Source organism: Lepus europaeus, unplaced genomic scaffold (assembly GCF_033115175.1).
Source record: "Lepus europaeus isolate LE1 unplaced genomic scaffold, mLepTim1.pri SCAFFOLD_643, whole genome shotgun sequence".
NCBI lineage: Eukaryota > Metazoa > Chordata > Mammalia > Lagomorpha > Leporidae > Lepus > Lepus europaeus.
In genome coordinates, this window is record NW_026909522.1 from 1 (window position 1) to 16,264 (window position 16,264).

The 16,264-nt window shown below is 45.5% G+C and overlaps 1 protein-coding gene across 1 annotated transcript in view; it reads left to right on the forward strand.

Annotated features, from left to right (window-relative positions):
* The first annotated feature begins 6 nt into the window (after nt 1–6).
* The window catches only part of LOC133755624 (centrosomal protein of 89 kDa-like), a 36,938-nt gene continuing 20,680 nt past the window's right edge, over nt 7–16,264 (forward strand). The window contains exons 1-2 of the mRNA XM_062185694.1: nt 7–43; nt 10,810–10,915. The gene's annotated coding sequence lies outside the window, so the exon portion shown is untranslated. The remainder of the gene's footprint in view (nt 44–10,809; nt 10,916–16,264) is intronic.

Consider the following 16,264-nt stretch of genomic DNA (forward strand, 5'->3'; position numbering starts at 1 on the left):
AGGTTGCCATGATGCCGAGTATGCGAAGCCACACAAAAATCAGGTGATTTGCGCATGCCAGAGTTTCTTCTTTACATGTACCCTGATGGAGTAAGGATTTTCTTTTCTCTATTCTGCATTTGATGGCTTTTGCTCCAGTATTTAGTATCATTTTAACCTGGCTATTCTAAAATTTAAACTTCTTTCCTTTATGTTTCAAAGACAAAGAAAAAAAATCTTCATATTCTTACTGTAGATTTCCCTCAGAAGTTCATAATACTGTCCTTTTTTTTTTTTTTTTTTTAAGATTTATTTATTATTTATTTGAAAACCAGAGTTACAGGGAGGCAGAGCCCGAGGTCTTCCATCCACTGATTCACTCCCCAAATGGCTGCAACAGCCAGTGCTGGGGCAGGCTGAAGCTGGGAGCCAGGAGCTTCTTCCAGGTCTCCCATGCGAGTGCAGGGGCCCAAGGATTTGGTGCTTTCCCAGGCCATAGCAGAGAGCTGAATTGGAAGTGGAGCAGCTGGGACTTGCACCAGCGCCCATATGTGATGATGGCACTATGGGTGGCAGCTTTACCCACTATGCCACAGCGCTGGCTCCCTGTCCTTTTCTTTGACCCTCTAAACTAGTTTTCCTATCCCTTATCCAAGATCAGTCTGCACATTGAAACCTTTCTTCAAATTCTTGCCTGAGAAGGGGAATGTCACCCCATGTCTCTCAATAGTAGCTGACATTTTTTGATGCCTACTAGAAATGTGCAACTCCATCTGTAGCCCTAGGTGAGTTTAACTAAGCTGGCCTCTAAGTGTGAGGGGTTCCATTCATTGCCCTTATGATGCATGGAAACCCAAGGCACAGAGCGGTTGAAGGAGCTGCACTTTTCCATTGTTAGCCGCTCCACTAATCCTACATTGTTGTTTTTTATTTATTGTTTTAAATTAAAAACAGAGAGAGGTCTTCTATCTGCTGATTTACTTTTTTTTCTTGTTAAAGATTTTATTTATTTATTTATTGACAGACAGAGTGGACAGTGAGAGAGAGAGACAGAGAGAAAGGTCTTCCTTTGCCGTTGGTTCACCCTCCAATGGCCACCGCGGCCTGTGCGCTGTGGCCGGCGCACCGCATTGATCCGAAGGCAGGAGCCAGGTGCTTCTCCTGGTCTCCCATGGGGTGCAGGGCCCAGGCACTTGGGCCATCCTCCACTGCACTCCCTGGCCACAGCAGAGAGCTGGCCTGGAAGAGGGGCAACCGGGACAGAATCCGGCGCCCCGACCAGGACTAGAACCCGGTGTGCCGGCGCCGCAAGGTGGAGGATTAGCCTATTGAGCCACAGCGCCAGCTTTTTAATTTATTTGAAAGTCAGAGTTACACGGAGAGAGAAGGAAAGGCAGAGAGAGAGAAAGAGAGAGAGAGGTCTTGAAGCCGCTGGTTCACTCACCAGTTGACTGCAACAGCCGGAGCTGGGCTGATCTGAAGCCAGGAGCCAGGAGCTTCTTCCGGGTCTCCCATGTGGAGAACCTGGACCATCTTCAGTTGCTTTCCCAGGCCATAACAGAAAGCTGGATTGAAAGTAGAGCAGCCGGGACTCAAACCAGCACCCATATGGGATGCTGGCGCTGCAGGCTGCGGCTTTACTTGCTACGCCACAGCGCCAGCCCCTGATTCACTTCTAAATCCTTGTAACAGTTAGGGCTGGACCTGGCCAAAACAAGGGTCCAGGAACTCAGTCTGGGTCTCCCATTTGAGTGTCAGGGACCAAACTACTTGAATCATTACTGCTGCCTCCATGGTCCTCATTAGCTGGAAAGGAAGTAGAGCTGGGACTTGGATCCCAGCACTGTGATACGACATATGGGGCAGCCCAAGTAGTGTCTTGACCACTGCACCAGATGCTCAAACCCTATTCCTGAGTTTTAAGCTATGCGCCTATGGTTTTGGAAACTGGATAATGCCATTTCTTTAATAGCAGGAGGTAGTACCTTAATCTTTCTTCTTTTTTCACCTTCGTATATCATGTGTTATCCATCATGACTGGACATGCAGACTTCCTACATTAATATTATTTATGGACATGAGATGTTTATAAACTATATATTTTATATTGTATATTATATACACAATATATGTAATACATTAATATGATATAGGAATTTTATATATTATATTTTGTAAATATATTGTTATATATTCATACATAAACTACATTAATATATTGATTATCCTCTACTGCATTCAGTCATATTTTAAGGAATATGTATATTTCATAAATGAACTACTAATTTCCTTTTTTTAAGATTTAGTTATTTATTTGAAAGGCAGAGTGACGGAGTTGGAGGGCGGTGGGGGTGGAGGAGCTCAGTTGTCCATCCTCTGGTTTTCTCCAGGCTGACCAGGTTGAGTCAGGAGCCTGGAATTTCATCTGCATCTCCATGTGGATGTTGGGGCCATCGTCCACTGCTTTTCCAGGCACATTAGCACAGAGCTGGATTGGAGGCAGAGCAGCCAGGACTTGAACTGGTGCTCTGATATGGGATGCTGGCGTCATGGTTGGCAGCTTAACCTGCCAGCTCCTAAACTGTTAATTCTGCACATTAAAGTCTGTATATGTTAGAATGAAGTCTGTCTACACAAGGAGTGCCAGAACAAATTCTGCCCAGAGCACTGAGAGTGCTGCTGCACGGCTCTGGAACGCCTGGGTGAAGTCCTGCTGTTCCTTAGCTGTGTAGTTTCTGGCCATAACTTTGAACCAATGTCACACTGAGAGAAGAAAGATGTAGGATTGGCCCTACAGAGCCTCCTTTGTCATTCAAAGTACCAACTTTTTTTTTTTAAGATTTATTTATTTTTTTATTTATTTTTAAAGGCAGAATTGTGGAGGCAGAGAGAGGTCTTCCATCTGCTGGTTCACTCCCCAAATGGCCGTGACAGCTGGAGCTGGGCCGATCCAAAGCTTCTTCCAGGTTGCCCATGCGGGTGCAGGGGCCCGAGGACTTGGGCCATCTTGTACTGCTTTTCCAGGCCATAGCAGCGAGCTGCCTCAGAAGTGGAGCAGCTATGACTTGAACTGGCTCCCATATGGATGCTGGCACTGCAGGTGGTGGCTTTACCCGCTATGCCACAGTACCAGCCCCACAAACCTTTTTTTTTTTTTTTTTTCTTTTAAGGCAAATCTGTCATAGTTATTTTAAAATTTTGGAAGTAGAAAGTGATGTGAGGGTACTTAAGGGGACAGCGTTGTGGCACAGTGGGTTCAGCCACTGCTTGTAATGCAGGCATCCCATGTTGGAGAACAAGTTTGAGTCTCCAGATGCTTGGCTTCCAATCCAGCTCTCTGCTAATGCTGCTGGGAAGTGGTACGTACTGGTTCCTGTTGCCTTCCTGGAGACCAGGATAGAATTCCAGGCTCCTGGCTTGTTGTGGCCATTTGAGGAGTGAACCAACAGATGGAAGATCTCTCTGTCACTCTGCCTTTCAAATAAATAAATAGTAAAAAAGAAAGTTTGTGGGGATGAGGGGAGCTGGCATTTGGCTGGTGTTTAAGAGCAGTTGGCATAAAAGGAAGGAAGGTCTCTTTAGGTCCTATATCTCATACCAGAGTCCCTGTGTTCTAGTCCTGGCTTTGCTTCCAATTCCAGCTCCCTGTTAATGTACACCTGGGAAGCAGCAGGTGATGCCGCAAGTAATTGGATTCCTGTCAACCACATGGGGGACCCAGATTGAGTTCTGGGCTGCTGACTTTGCTCTAGCCCAGTCCTTGCAGTTATAGGTGTATGGGGAGAGAACTAGCAAATGGAAGATCTATTGTCTGTCTCTCCGCATTTCAAATAAAAATTTTTAAAGTTCGTGTACAATGGAATTAGAAATATGAATTTTGGTGCAAAACCATTTTGAAATCTGCAGTTTTTCATGTTTTTTTTTTTCATGAACTTTTTGAAGACCTCTTATGAAACATTAGTGTTTTCTTTCTCCAGAATGAATATTGACATTTTTCATTCTCTTTTTTATTATTGTTAAATAGAACATCACAGATTAGGTTAAAATCTTTATTTTTCACCCTGAACCTCCCTTGCCCCTTAAAAGCCATCTTCTCTTGGATTTGGAGTACATTCTAGAAGTCTATGTTTATTTTCTCTTATAACAAGTAAGTGTAAGTAAACAACAGTCCTGTATTTTTAAATTCTATAAAGGTCACTTTACTGAACCAATGATTCCACTTCTTTGCATTTTCTCTTAGCATTCCTGTTTTGACATCAATCCTTAATTTATTGACCTACTCACGTATTGATGGACACTTAGGTTGTTTCCTTGTGTGTGTCTGATGCATGTACCAGGGTGTGTTGGACCACGCTGGATGTTGCCAAATTGTCCTAAAAAGAATTGTTCCAATGTACTGTCAGTGTGTGTATGCTAATCTCCATGTTTCTCTACTACTACCCAGACAAAAGGAAAGTCCATCCCCCTGTATAGCCCAGGATCCAAAGGTTGAGTTGCACTGATTGACAGCCATTGAAAGATTTCATTATCACCTGCACATTATCCTTGCCAAGAACAGCTGGCATGAATGAAGATAGAAGGGGATTTCAGTTTGCCACAGTCTTGGTGTTTTTTGGTGGAGGAGATAATAGGAGAAAATGTGTTTATGCTATGTGAAGCAGTTTATATGTACCATCTCATCCACTCCACATACCTGAGACATGTATGTAAAGAATCAGGATGATTGACTCATCCAGCATCAGCCAACCAAGCATCCAGTGGCAGAGACAAGATTCAGACCAGGATGACCAGTGTCCCTGTTGAGAATTAAAATTTGTGTTTGTAGTTCTCAGGTCTAGCAAGAATATTTCTTAGACTTAAGTCTTTCATTTTTAATTGACCAAGTATCCCTGAGTTTGCTAGGGTATTCAAAAAGTTAATGGAACATGGAATTAAAAAATAATGTAGGGGTTGGCATTGTGGCACAATGGGCTTGGTTGCTGCTTGTGATACTGGCATCCCATATGAGAGTGCTGGTTCAGGTCCTGGCTCCCCCACCCCCAATCCAGCTTCCTGTTAATGTGCTTAAGAAGGCAATAGAAGATGGCCCAAGTACTCAGGCCCCTGCCAGCCCAGGGGGAGACCCAGATGGAGTTCCTGGATCCTGGCTTCAGCCCAGCCCATCCCTGGGTATTGCAACTATTTGGGGAGTAAGCTAGTGAATGGAAGATCTTTCTCTCCCTCTCCCTCTGTCATTCTGGCTTTTAAATAAATAAATACATCTCTTTTAAAAAGGTAATGAAAAATTTCCACGAACTTTTTGAAGCCCTTGATATAATATTATTTAAAATATATATCACTGGGGCCAGGTTGTGGTGCAGCAGGTTAAGCTGCCCCCTGTGATGCCAGCATCCCATATAAGCAACAGTTTGAGTCCCGGCTGCTCCACTTCCAATCCAGCTCCCTACTAATATGCATAGGAAAGCAGCAAAAGGTGGCCTGAGTGCTTGGGCCCCTGTACCCATGTGGGAGACCTGGGTAGAATTCCAGGCTCCTAGCTTTGGCCAAGCTGAGCCCTGGCTTTGTGGCCATTTAGGTAGTGAATCAGTGGATCAAAGATCTCACTGTCTGTCTCTTCTTTTCTCTCTGTCACTATGCTTTTCAAATAAAATAGAATAGAATAAAATAAAATAAAAATATAAAACATTAAATAAAATAATCCCTAAATATATCTTTGAAAAGGTTGATGTGTGGAGCATAAAAAGAACGGTATTTAATCACTAATCAATAGTACCAGCTCTGAAAGTGATGTTGCCCATGGAGGTTCATTTTAATTTCTTAAAAAATATGAGATTGTCTTTCTTATATTTATTGCAGATATTCTGTATTCTGAAGTAATTTATACTTTTAGCCTTTTTGTGAGGTCATTCATACTTCTCTGAAGCAGACAATTATTTACTATTAAGATAAGCAAAACTATATTAAGGAAATAGACCAACCATTCAGAGCCTGAGTTCATGTCCCACCTTCTCTACCTCTCAGACGTGTGGCTTAGGGAAATCAGGTAACCTCTCTGCACCTCAGTTTCTTCAACCCGTGAAGGACTATATCTGGGAGGAGCTGTCTGGGCAGATAGATAGCTCAGTATGTATTAATTGAGTGTCTAAGTGAGAACCAGGCATTGTAGTAGGTGCTGGAGACTCTGTGTGAGCCACACAGAATCCAGTTACATGAATGATCAAACTTTTTTTAAAGATTTATTTATTTGAAAGGCAGAGTTCTAGGGAAAGAGGGAAAGACAGAGACAGAGAGAGCCTCCATCTGCAGCCAAAAGCCTGGAACTCCATTCATGTCTCCCATGTGGGTGGCAGGGTCCCAAGGACTTAAGGCCATCTCTGCTGCTTTCCCAAGTGCATTAGCAGGGAGGTGGATCAGAAGTGGAGCAGCTGGGACTTGAACTGGCTGTGTATGGGATGCCAGTGTGTCAGGAAGTGGGTTAGCTCACTGTGCCACAGTACAGGCCCAGCAAGGATCGCAGGTATTAGAAAGGAAAGGCACAGGGTGATGTGGGACCATGCAGCAGGGACCCCACCCTTTTTAGGAGGCCGAGAGTGTACCAGTGAAAGGATAGGAAGTAGTTGTGGCCTGATCTTGTTCCCTCTTAGGTGACTTGATTATTGTACCTGACACTTTTCTAGGTTTTATTTTGTATCCTCTTAGGTTCAGTAACTTCACCAGAATTTATTGTGGTATTTATTATTTTTTATCCATTTTCCTCCTGAAATTTGTCTGTAATTTAATTCTGCAGACATAGATTTATCTCCCATTTTTGTTTTGAGGGGATTTCTTTCCCTATTTTATCTTTGCATAACTGAATAATTACATTATTTATTCTGTTCTCCTTTGGGAATATTAGTTGGATTGTCTTAATTTGTCTTCTATATGTCTAATATTTTCTTTGATAACTTGTCCCTCTTTTTTCTATGTCACTTTAAAAAAAAAGATTTATTTGAAAGAGTTACACAGAGAGCTCTTGCATCCCCTGGTTCACTGTCCAAATGACCTCAGCTGCAGTAGCTGGGCCAGGCCGAAGCCAGGAGCCAGGAGCTTCTTCTGGATCTCCTATGTGGGTGGCATGAGCCCAAACACTTGGGCTATATTGTGCTGCTTTCCCAGGCATGTTAGCAGGGATCTGGATTGGAAATACAGAGCTGGGGCTCTGCTGTGCCACAACACTGGCCCATTTATGTCACTTCTTGTGATTTTTTTTTTTTTGGGGGGGGAGGGTGTGTGTGTACTTCCTGCATTTCTCTCTGAGCACTTTGCTCACTGCATTTTATTGTTTCTAGTAACTCGTCCTTCTGTATTGATTGCACTTTTCCTTTTTTTAAAAAAATTTATTTTATTTATTTAAAGACAGTTACAGAGAGAGGTAGAGACAGAGAGAGAGGTCTTCCATCCGCTGGTTCACTCCCCAGATGGCTGCAACAGCCAGAGCTGCGCCGATCTGAAGCCAGGAGCCAGGAGCTTCTTCCAGGTCTCCCACGCAGGTGCAGGGGCCCAAGGACTTGGGCTGTCTTCTTTTTGTTACACAAGTAATACATGGATACACATTTCTTTTTCTTTTTTCTTTTTTCTTTTTGACAGGCAGAGTGGATAGTGAGAGAGAGAGACAGAAAGATCTTCCTTTTTGCCGTTGGTTCACCTTCCAATGGCCGCTGCGGCCTGCGCATCGCGCTGATCCGAAGCCAGGAGCCAGGTGCCTCTCCTGGTCTCCCATGCGGGTGCAGGGCCCAAGCACTTGGGCATCCTCCACTGCCTTCCCGGGCCATAGCAGAGAGCTGGCCTGGAAGAGGGGCAACTGGGATAGAATCCGGCGCCCCAACCAGGACTAGAACCCGGTGTGCTGGCACCGCAAGGCAGAGGATTAGCCTGTTAAGCCACGGCGCCGGCCAGATACATATTTCTTATAGAACCTTTGATACTGTACATAAACAAAAGTCCTTCCTGAAACTCTGTCCTCTCTATTCCAGTCCTCCCCTCTCCTGGAGAAGCCTCTGTTGTCAGTGTGATATCTGTTTTATTATTACTCTTTTTTTTTTTTTGGGCTGCAAGTAATGGAATAGATAAACATAAGGATTCAATAGTAGACATTTAACTCTCTGCCATCATAAAGCCAAGAGGCAGAGGACTAGAAAATTGTTTGAGCTGCTTCTGAAGCCTGGCATTGTAAAGTCCTTTGGCCTCCTCTTCAGGGTCACAGGTGTTTACCGCAGTTCCTGGCCCCAGAGCAGAAAGGAAGAGGTGGGGGAGGGTCTTCTCATCAGGCTGCTCTGTTTTTATTGTGATTGTGAGAAACATTTTTCCTGGAAACATCCCAGCATGCGGTTCACTGGGCACACTCCCATCCCTTAAACAACCATTGGCTTAAGGGGATAGAATTACCATGAATCAAGCGCTGAGGCTGTGCCCATTTGTAGTGAACAAAATCAGGATCTCTTAGCAGGAAACCAAGGAGGGAGCTGGTTGCTGGGAGGGCAGTGTAGCAGTGGCAGCCACAGCATGCATTCTTCTGCAATCTCTCCATCTGCATTTATATACCTACAAACATACATACGTGTGCAGGTAGAAGTTTCCACTGTCGGTTTATTCTACCAGTGTGAACATCTCTGTGTGAACTTGGCCCCCACTGGGAGCAATAGAAGGCCAGGATAGCAGGCGACGCATCAGGCTGTCACTCCAGCCAATGTATAATGACTTCTAACTTCTAGTGCTAGGGTCTCCTGGGCAGCAGGTGAGGAGGTGTGGATGCACAAACCCAGCTTATGCATCCTAATGTGACCAAGTCAGGGGGGAGGTCTCGCATGTCCTTGGACGTAAGAAGTTCCCAGTGCAGGCCCCAGCAGTCCCTCTGCCTTATGGATCAAAACCGCTCCTTGTAGACTTGGTCCTTGGTTCGGTTCGCTGCCCGTACTTCTTGGAAACTTTCCCCACAGTGGAGCCAGAGCCTTGTGTGCTACATCTCTAGTGACTGTGCAGTGGATTGTGTGTGGGAGGGGGGGGAGGCAGGTATCTGGAAAGGTGCTGTGCAGTTCTGGGCTGGATCCTGTGCGTCACTGGAGTTAATCACTCGGTGGCCTTACAGTCACATCACACATACAGTCACAAGATTCTGGACTCTGTAGCCTCTGTAGCGTCCTTGCATTTTTGTCAGGTTTCCCAGCATCTTGTTTTCATTTCCAAGTAATAGAAGGCTTCTGATATCAGATTGGCTTTATAAGCTCTTGAACTTTAAATGTGTGAAGTTATAGAATACATAGCCTTTTGCTTCTATGTTGTCAGTAGCATATGATTTAAAATACATACTATTGTCCTGAGTCCAGGAATAGATTCAGACTCTATAAGTGAGCTTAATTAATTTTGCCTATTCTGAAAAGGAGATGAATTTAATCAGAGTATGCATTCTTTGGGGTTCTAGAGAGTCTTCAGTTTCATGTGTAGCCATGTTGATTCATTTGTGTTTCTGTGTAATATCCCATTTTGCAACTATACCATTCAATTATTTGCCTCTGACAGATACTTGGTTTCCAGTTATAGGCTCTCAGGAGTAGTGCTACTGAGGACTTTGATGGATGTGTCCTTTGATGTCCATACTTCTGGTGGTGTACACTGAGGGTTGGGATATACATGAGCTACCTCAGTACCAGTAGGTTCTACCAAGTAGTTTTCCATACAGGGTGTCTTCAGGATGCCATTTGAGTCTCTGATCAGTGTTACATTTCCTCAATGATAGTGAACAGCTTAATATGTCTTTGACAGGGTGAGCAGGGAGTTTGTTTCTGAAAGATAAAAAGCCAGGGGTCATTTGTTTTCTTCCTTCAAATGATGACTAGATTGACAGACCTGTCTGCTGCTCCTGAGTGGGGTCACCTTGAAGGCCATGTGTGCAGGGCTTGGTGGACCTCGTGGCCTTAGCTGTTGGCTCTGAAATACCCCCTCTCACAGTTATATTGCTGGTGGTTGCCACTACCTTCCTGCCAGCCCGTGGGGTGGCCCTCCATTGCCTGTAGCACAGTGTAGTAAGCTAAGCAGATTGCGGAAGCAAGATTTTACCAAAGATTCAGGGTGGCAGACAGGAAGCCAACCCCAAGAGCTCTGATCCTAGTTTACCCTGATCTTCCTCTTGGGCAGCCTCTATCCCTGCTCCTTGCTGTTAGAAGTGTTCTTCCTTGTCAGTGACAGACCCATTCCTGCCCGGGGTCTCTGAGGGACACCTCTGTGGCTGTTACCATTTCCGACTCCCACATGGGAGTAGCTCACAGAGAGAGGGGTTCTGTTCCCAGGAAGCCACATGTACAGTAGACTCACCTGGTCAGCACACGTGATAGGCCTTGAGCCACACAAGTGCCTGGATGAAGCTTCTCCCAGCAGGTCAGCCATTCTTGTCCCATGGACAAGTGAGTAACAGTGTCAGTAGCACTGATCAGGTATTACTGGTCACTACTGCACCAGGTAAGATGGTGTTGGGTGCTGTGCTGAGCTCCCCAGCAGGAATGAGGAAGGGAAGCTTCCCCGGGCAGCAGGGGTGGGATGTGAAGCCTTGTACGGCCTCAGCAAAAGCTGGATGGCAATGCCTTTGCCAGCCAATCAGGCTTTTCCCAGGCCTGAAGGCTCATCTGGCCCCACCAGTGTAGGCTTTTGTGTCTCAAGGAGGAAAACACCTTAGTTGCTTAGGGCTAGGGATAGCAGTAGAAAGAATGTGAAAGAAGACCTTTGAGTTTGTTAGGAGGACATTTTATACTGGTGACATTTGCCATGTATTTACTCCTCCTTTGTCTTTTGTAATAACAGAAGGTGCTTTTGTCACAGTGGGTGGACAGTGACGACGATGAAAATCCGTGTGAGCCAGATGGATTTCCAGGCTCACCTCCTGCACCACAGTATGCACAACGGAAAGGTAAGCAACCAACCAAAAAGCAAATAACTTCAAAACGTAAGAGCAGTTTGTTGCCATAAGCAATGGTGACTTTGGGGGGATGCAGGCATCTCCCCTCCATACTGTGGCTCTATGATGTTTTAACTAGGATTATATTTTAAAATTTATTTTCATTGAAAATAAGCACTCAGTCAGTTGCCCCAAGTACAGGGTGCTCACAGCCCCTGTTGTCTGCTCCCTGAGCTGTGAGGGGACCCATGACCAGGGTGGGGGGAAGAGGGTTCCTGGCTCTGCCATGAAGCTCTGCCTGTACCTTTCCTCGGCTTCCTGGTGCCTGGTGCTCCCTGGAATGAGTGGATAAGATCATCTGTCCAGTCTTCCATGCTGGGCCCAGGGCGAGGGCTGTTAGGTGAGTGGGTGGGTGGAGGTATTTCCAATTCAGTTCTGTACGTGAGCATTACCAGTCCTTATGTATTTTATTTGGCACAATGAGAGAGAGAAGGCAGCACATTATGGCATGGTAGGACACAGTTTTCAGTTTCCCAAGAGGTACCTTACATCTAGGAAGTGAGAGAGCCTGACACATAGTGAGCAAAAGGAAACTCCTTTATCAGGGCCCTTGGAGCTGCCTGGGCTCCAGAAACTCTTAGACTTTGTGACTGGAAGACAGAATGCTAGCCTAGTAACACTGGAATATTGAATCCATGTAAAAAGTGTATCTCTTCTTTAATTAGAGAAGAAATATCTGTCTTTGCAAAAAAAAAAAAATCGAATACAAATCTTATACTCCCATAGATGATGATTTTTAGCAGTTTTAAGTATGTGTATATAAGATACATACTATTTTGTTACCTGCCTTTTTTCTTCTCTTCTTTTTCTTCCTTCCTCCCCCCCCCCCCCTCTCTCATTTATATATTTGAAAGGCATAGTGACAGAAAACAGAAAAAGATCTTCCATCCACAGGTTCACTCCACAATGACCACAATGGCTAGGTGGTGGGCCAGGCTGAAACCAGGAGTCTGAAATGCCATCCAGGTCTCCCACATGGGTGGCAGGGGCCCAAGCACCTGAGCCATCTCATGCTGCCTTCCCAGGTGCAGATGCGTTAGCCAGAAGATAGATTGTAAGCAGAATAGCCAGGAATCAATTCAGCACTCTGATATAAGATGCAGGTGTCCCAAGTGATGGTTTAACTGACCCACTGTGCCACACAGTATCCCCTGTCTCTTTCATCTCACAGTGCATCCTAAAGATCTTCCTATGTCTGTGTGGCCTCTTCCTCTGTTTTCTTTCTTTCTTTTTTTTTTTTTTTAAGATTTATTTATTTATTTGAAAGAGTTATACAGAGAGAGGAGAGGCAGAGAGAGAGAGGTCTTCCATCCGCTGGTCCATTTCCAATTGGCCACAATGGCTGGAGCTGCGCTGATCCAAAGCCAGGAGCCTCTTTGTCTCCCATGCGGGTGCAGGGGCCCAAGGACTTGGGCCATCTTCCACTGCTTTCTTAGGCCATAGCAGAGAGCTGGATCAGAAGTGGAGCAGCAGGACTAGAACCAGCATATAGGATGCCGACACTGCAGGTGGGGTTTTACCCACTACACCACAGCACCGGCCCCCCTCTGTTTTATGACATCTCTGCTAGGTGGCCTGATGTGTCACCTATAAATCAGGATCCAGTCAAGAGACAGAACTCAAAAGTAACTAAAGAGAGAAAATTTAATGTAGGAAATCTTCAAAAAGTTCATGAAAACTGGACGTTAGGCTAAAACTCACAAGGATTTTAACTTTATTGCACCAAAATAAACTTATCTTTTAATTCAGTTTTCTGTGGATTTTTAAAGAATATTTATTTTAATTTTATTTGAAAGAGAGGCAGAGGCACATCTTCATCTGCCCATTTACTCCCCAGATACTTGCAACAGCCAGGACTGGGCCAGGCCAGTGCTAGGAGCCTGGAAGTCCATCCAGGTCTCCCACATGGATGACAGATACCCAAGGACTTGGGCCGTGTTCCGCTGCCTCCCAGAGGGCAGGCACACATTAGCAGGAAGCTGGATCAGAAGCAGAGGAGCCAGGAGTCCAACCAGGCACTCTGATGAGGGATGAGGGCGTTCCAGTGGCGACTAATCCCTGTGTCAGCCATTCATGTCTTTGAACTTTGTGAAGCCTCCTCCAATAAAGAATTATTGATTACAGCAGGATTGCCTACTGAGAGGTAAAGAGAACACTCAAGAACGCAGCACCAGCAGCTGCTCCCTAGGCTGCTGATGCAGTCTCTGAGAGGAGAGAAACCCGGGAGAGCCTTACCCAGAGCTGGTGTCCAGACCTTGTTGGAGAGAGGGTAGCCATGGCCTGCCACAGGCAGTTAAGGTGCTGTCCTCTCAGGTAGGGTGTGTCAAGGGAAGCCACCCATGGGCAGCTGCTGCGGTTGCTGGCCACCAAAAAAAAAAAAAAAAAAAAAAAAAAAGCACAGGGAAAAGAAGTCTAATCCTGAGGCAAATTCTTCTCTCCTGTGTCTCTCCAGCGCCCTCTACCGATGAAGCGTCTGATGCCTCTGGCAGGGATAAAATGTTGTAACAAGCAGGCAGTGACAGGTGGATCCTGAAACATGAGCTTGGAGCACAGGTGCTGGCTGTGCGGGATTGCAGCTCTTGCAGTGGTCCTTGGTTTGTGGAAGGCATTGAAAGGCTCTGGTCACTGGTGGAAAATCTCCATATGTCAAATTCTAATTCTGTGGCCCCGGGCCAGGCCCTCAGCTGTCTTTGCAGCAAGTGCCTGGGGAGTCTGATGTGGGTGATCCACAGACAACATGTCAGGAACCTTTCTGTGGCTCTCAGTGTTCCAGTTTTCCCCTCTGTCATTTCCGGGTGACAAGAAGCATAGTGAAGTGACTGCACCCTTCTTCGACACCGTCTGGGACGGTCTCTCTTGTCAGGTTACAGTAAGGATAAGTGGAATGACACGTGTGTATCCCAGTGCCTTCCCTTAGTCTTCATCCACTCTGTCTTGGCACATGAATACAGAGCTAGATTGGAAGCAGAGTAGCTGGGACTTGAATCAGCACTCCAGTGTGGGACCAGGCATCCCAAGGGTGGCTTAACCTGTGTCACAGTGCCCACCCCCATTAAAACTTTTGACAACAGGAATGTATTTCTGTAAAGGTTGGGACGGTCCCTAGCATGATAATCTTTGCAATAGGATGCCCATGTGGAAGACTTGTGTTGTTTTAATTGTGTGTACTCCTAGCCCATGATAGCATTGCAGAAGGGAAGACTGTGGAAATCTGTGACGGATGAAATAAGGAAATGGGGAAGAAATGTGTACATCAGTCAAAGGAGCAGCACAGACGCACCATACCAAAGAGAACTTGGGTGATGGAAAGCGTAGCTTTGATTTCCATCATATTCTTTTTCTGATAAGTGATAACTAAGATACTAGAGAAATTATTAGTTTCTTGGGGAAAATATTTGAATTTTCCTTTTAAACCGTTTATTATAATTTTGAACATGGACAAAAGTAGAGAGAAGACTGGAATGAACTCCCACCTGCTTATCACCCAGCTTCTGGAACTGCCAGAATTTTCTCTCAATTTTTTTTAAAAGATTTATTTTTATTTATTTGAAAAAGAGTTACAGAGAGGGGTAGAGACAGAGAGAGAGTGGTCCTCCATCTGCTGGTTCACTCCCCAATTGGCTGCAATGGTCAGAGCTGAGCCGATCTGAAGCCAGGAGCTTCTTCAAGGTCTCCGACATGGATGTAGTGGCCCAAGGACTTGGCCATCCTCCACTTCTTTCCCAGGCGCATTAGTGGGGAGCTGGATCAGAAGTGGAGCAGTCAGGAATTGAACCGGCACCCTTATGGGATGCTGGTGCTGCAGACTGATGCTTACCCCACTGCACCACAGCACCAGCCTCAGCATTTTCTCTTTCTTCTTAATTTATTTCCATATTGGCACCACTCTATTTTGTGAAGAATTTAAAGAGGACCTAGAAAACTCCATTAAATTTATAGAAGCAATAAGACCCAATGTAGCATTGTAGGGGATGGTATCAAAACTGTTTTAAGGATGTTATTTATTTTAAGGATGTGAATGTATTATTTATCACTTGAAATGTTCACTCATCAGAAATTATTTAGCGTCCCTACTGTGTATCAGAGATGACAGAGCCATAGGCTCTTCCCCCCACATTCCAATAGTGGAGGAGGGTATGTTCAGCGGACTGTTCTCTGGAACACCAAGGAGTGGAGGTGGGCACAAAGACCAGGGGAGCAGTTAGTGTTGTTTGCCTTAGAGAAGGCGGCAAGGAGAGGAGGTTTCACTGTGCTGGATGTGGAAGAAAAGGGTAGGGTTTTACCAGTTGACAGTCTAAGTTGTCCCGGGACATTTGACCTGATAACAGTTTGCTTAAAAGCAGTTCATCAGGGCTGGCATGGTGGCACCGCAGCAGGTTAGATGCCACTTAGGACACCGTTATCCCATGTGGGCACTGGGTCGAGTCCCAGCTGCTCTGCTTCTGATCCAGCTCTCTGCTAATGCACCTGGGAAAGCAGAGGAAGATGGTCTAAGTACTTGGGCCCCTGCCACCCACATGAGAGACTTGGATGCAGTTTTGGGCTCCTAGCTTCAGCCTGGCCCAGCCTTGGTGGTTGTGGCCATTTGGAGAGTGAAGCAGAGAATGGGAGAGCTCTCTCTGTCTCTGTCTGTTTCTCCCTCTCTACTGTCACTGTGCCTTTCAAATCTTTTATTTTTAAGGATTTATTTATGTATTTGAAAGGCAGAGTTACAGAGAGGCAGAAGCAGAGAGAGAGAGAGAGAGAGAGAGAGAGAGAGAGGTCTTCAAGGACTTGGGCCGTCTTCCACTGCTTTGCCAGGCGATAGCAGAGAGCTGGATCAAAAGTGGAGCAGCTGAGACCCAAACAAGCCAAATAAGCTCCCATATGGGATGTGGGCACTGCAGGCTGGGGCTTTAACCCACTGTGCCACAGTGCTGGTCCAATTTTTTTTTTTTTTTTTAAGATTTGTTTATTTATTTGAAAGAGTTACAGAGGCAGAGGCAGCGAGAGAGAGAGGTCTTCTATATGCTGTTTCATTCCCCAAATGGCTTCAACAGCTGGAGTTGAGCCGATCCAAAGCCAGGAGCCTGGAGTCTGCTCCAGGTCTCCCATGCTGGTTCAGGGGCTCAAGAACTTGGGCCATCTTCTGCTGCCTTCCCAGGTGGTAGCAGAGTGCTGGATCAGAAGTGGAGCAGATGGGACTCCAACCAGAGTCCATATGGGATGCTGGCGCTGCAAGTGGTGCCCCAATAAATGAGTCTTTAAAAAAATCATATTTTAGTAAAAACAAAACAAAAAAAGCTCTTTAATGATTAACTG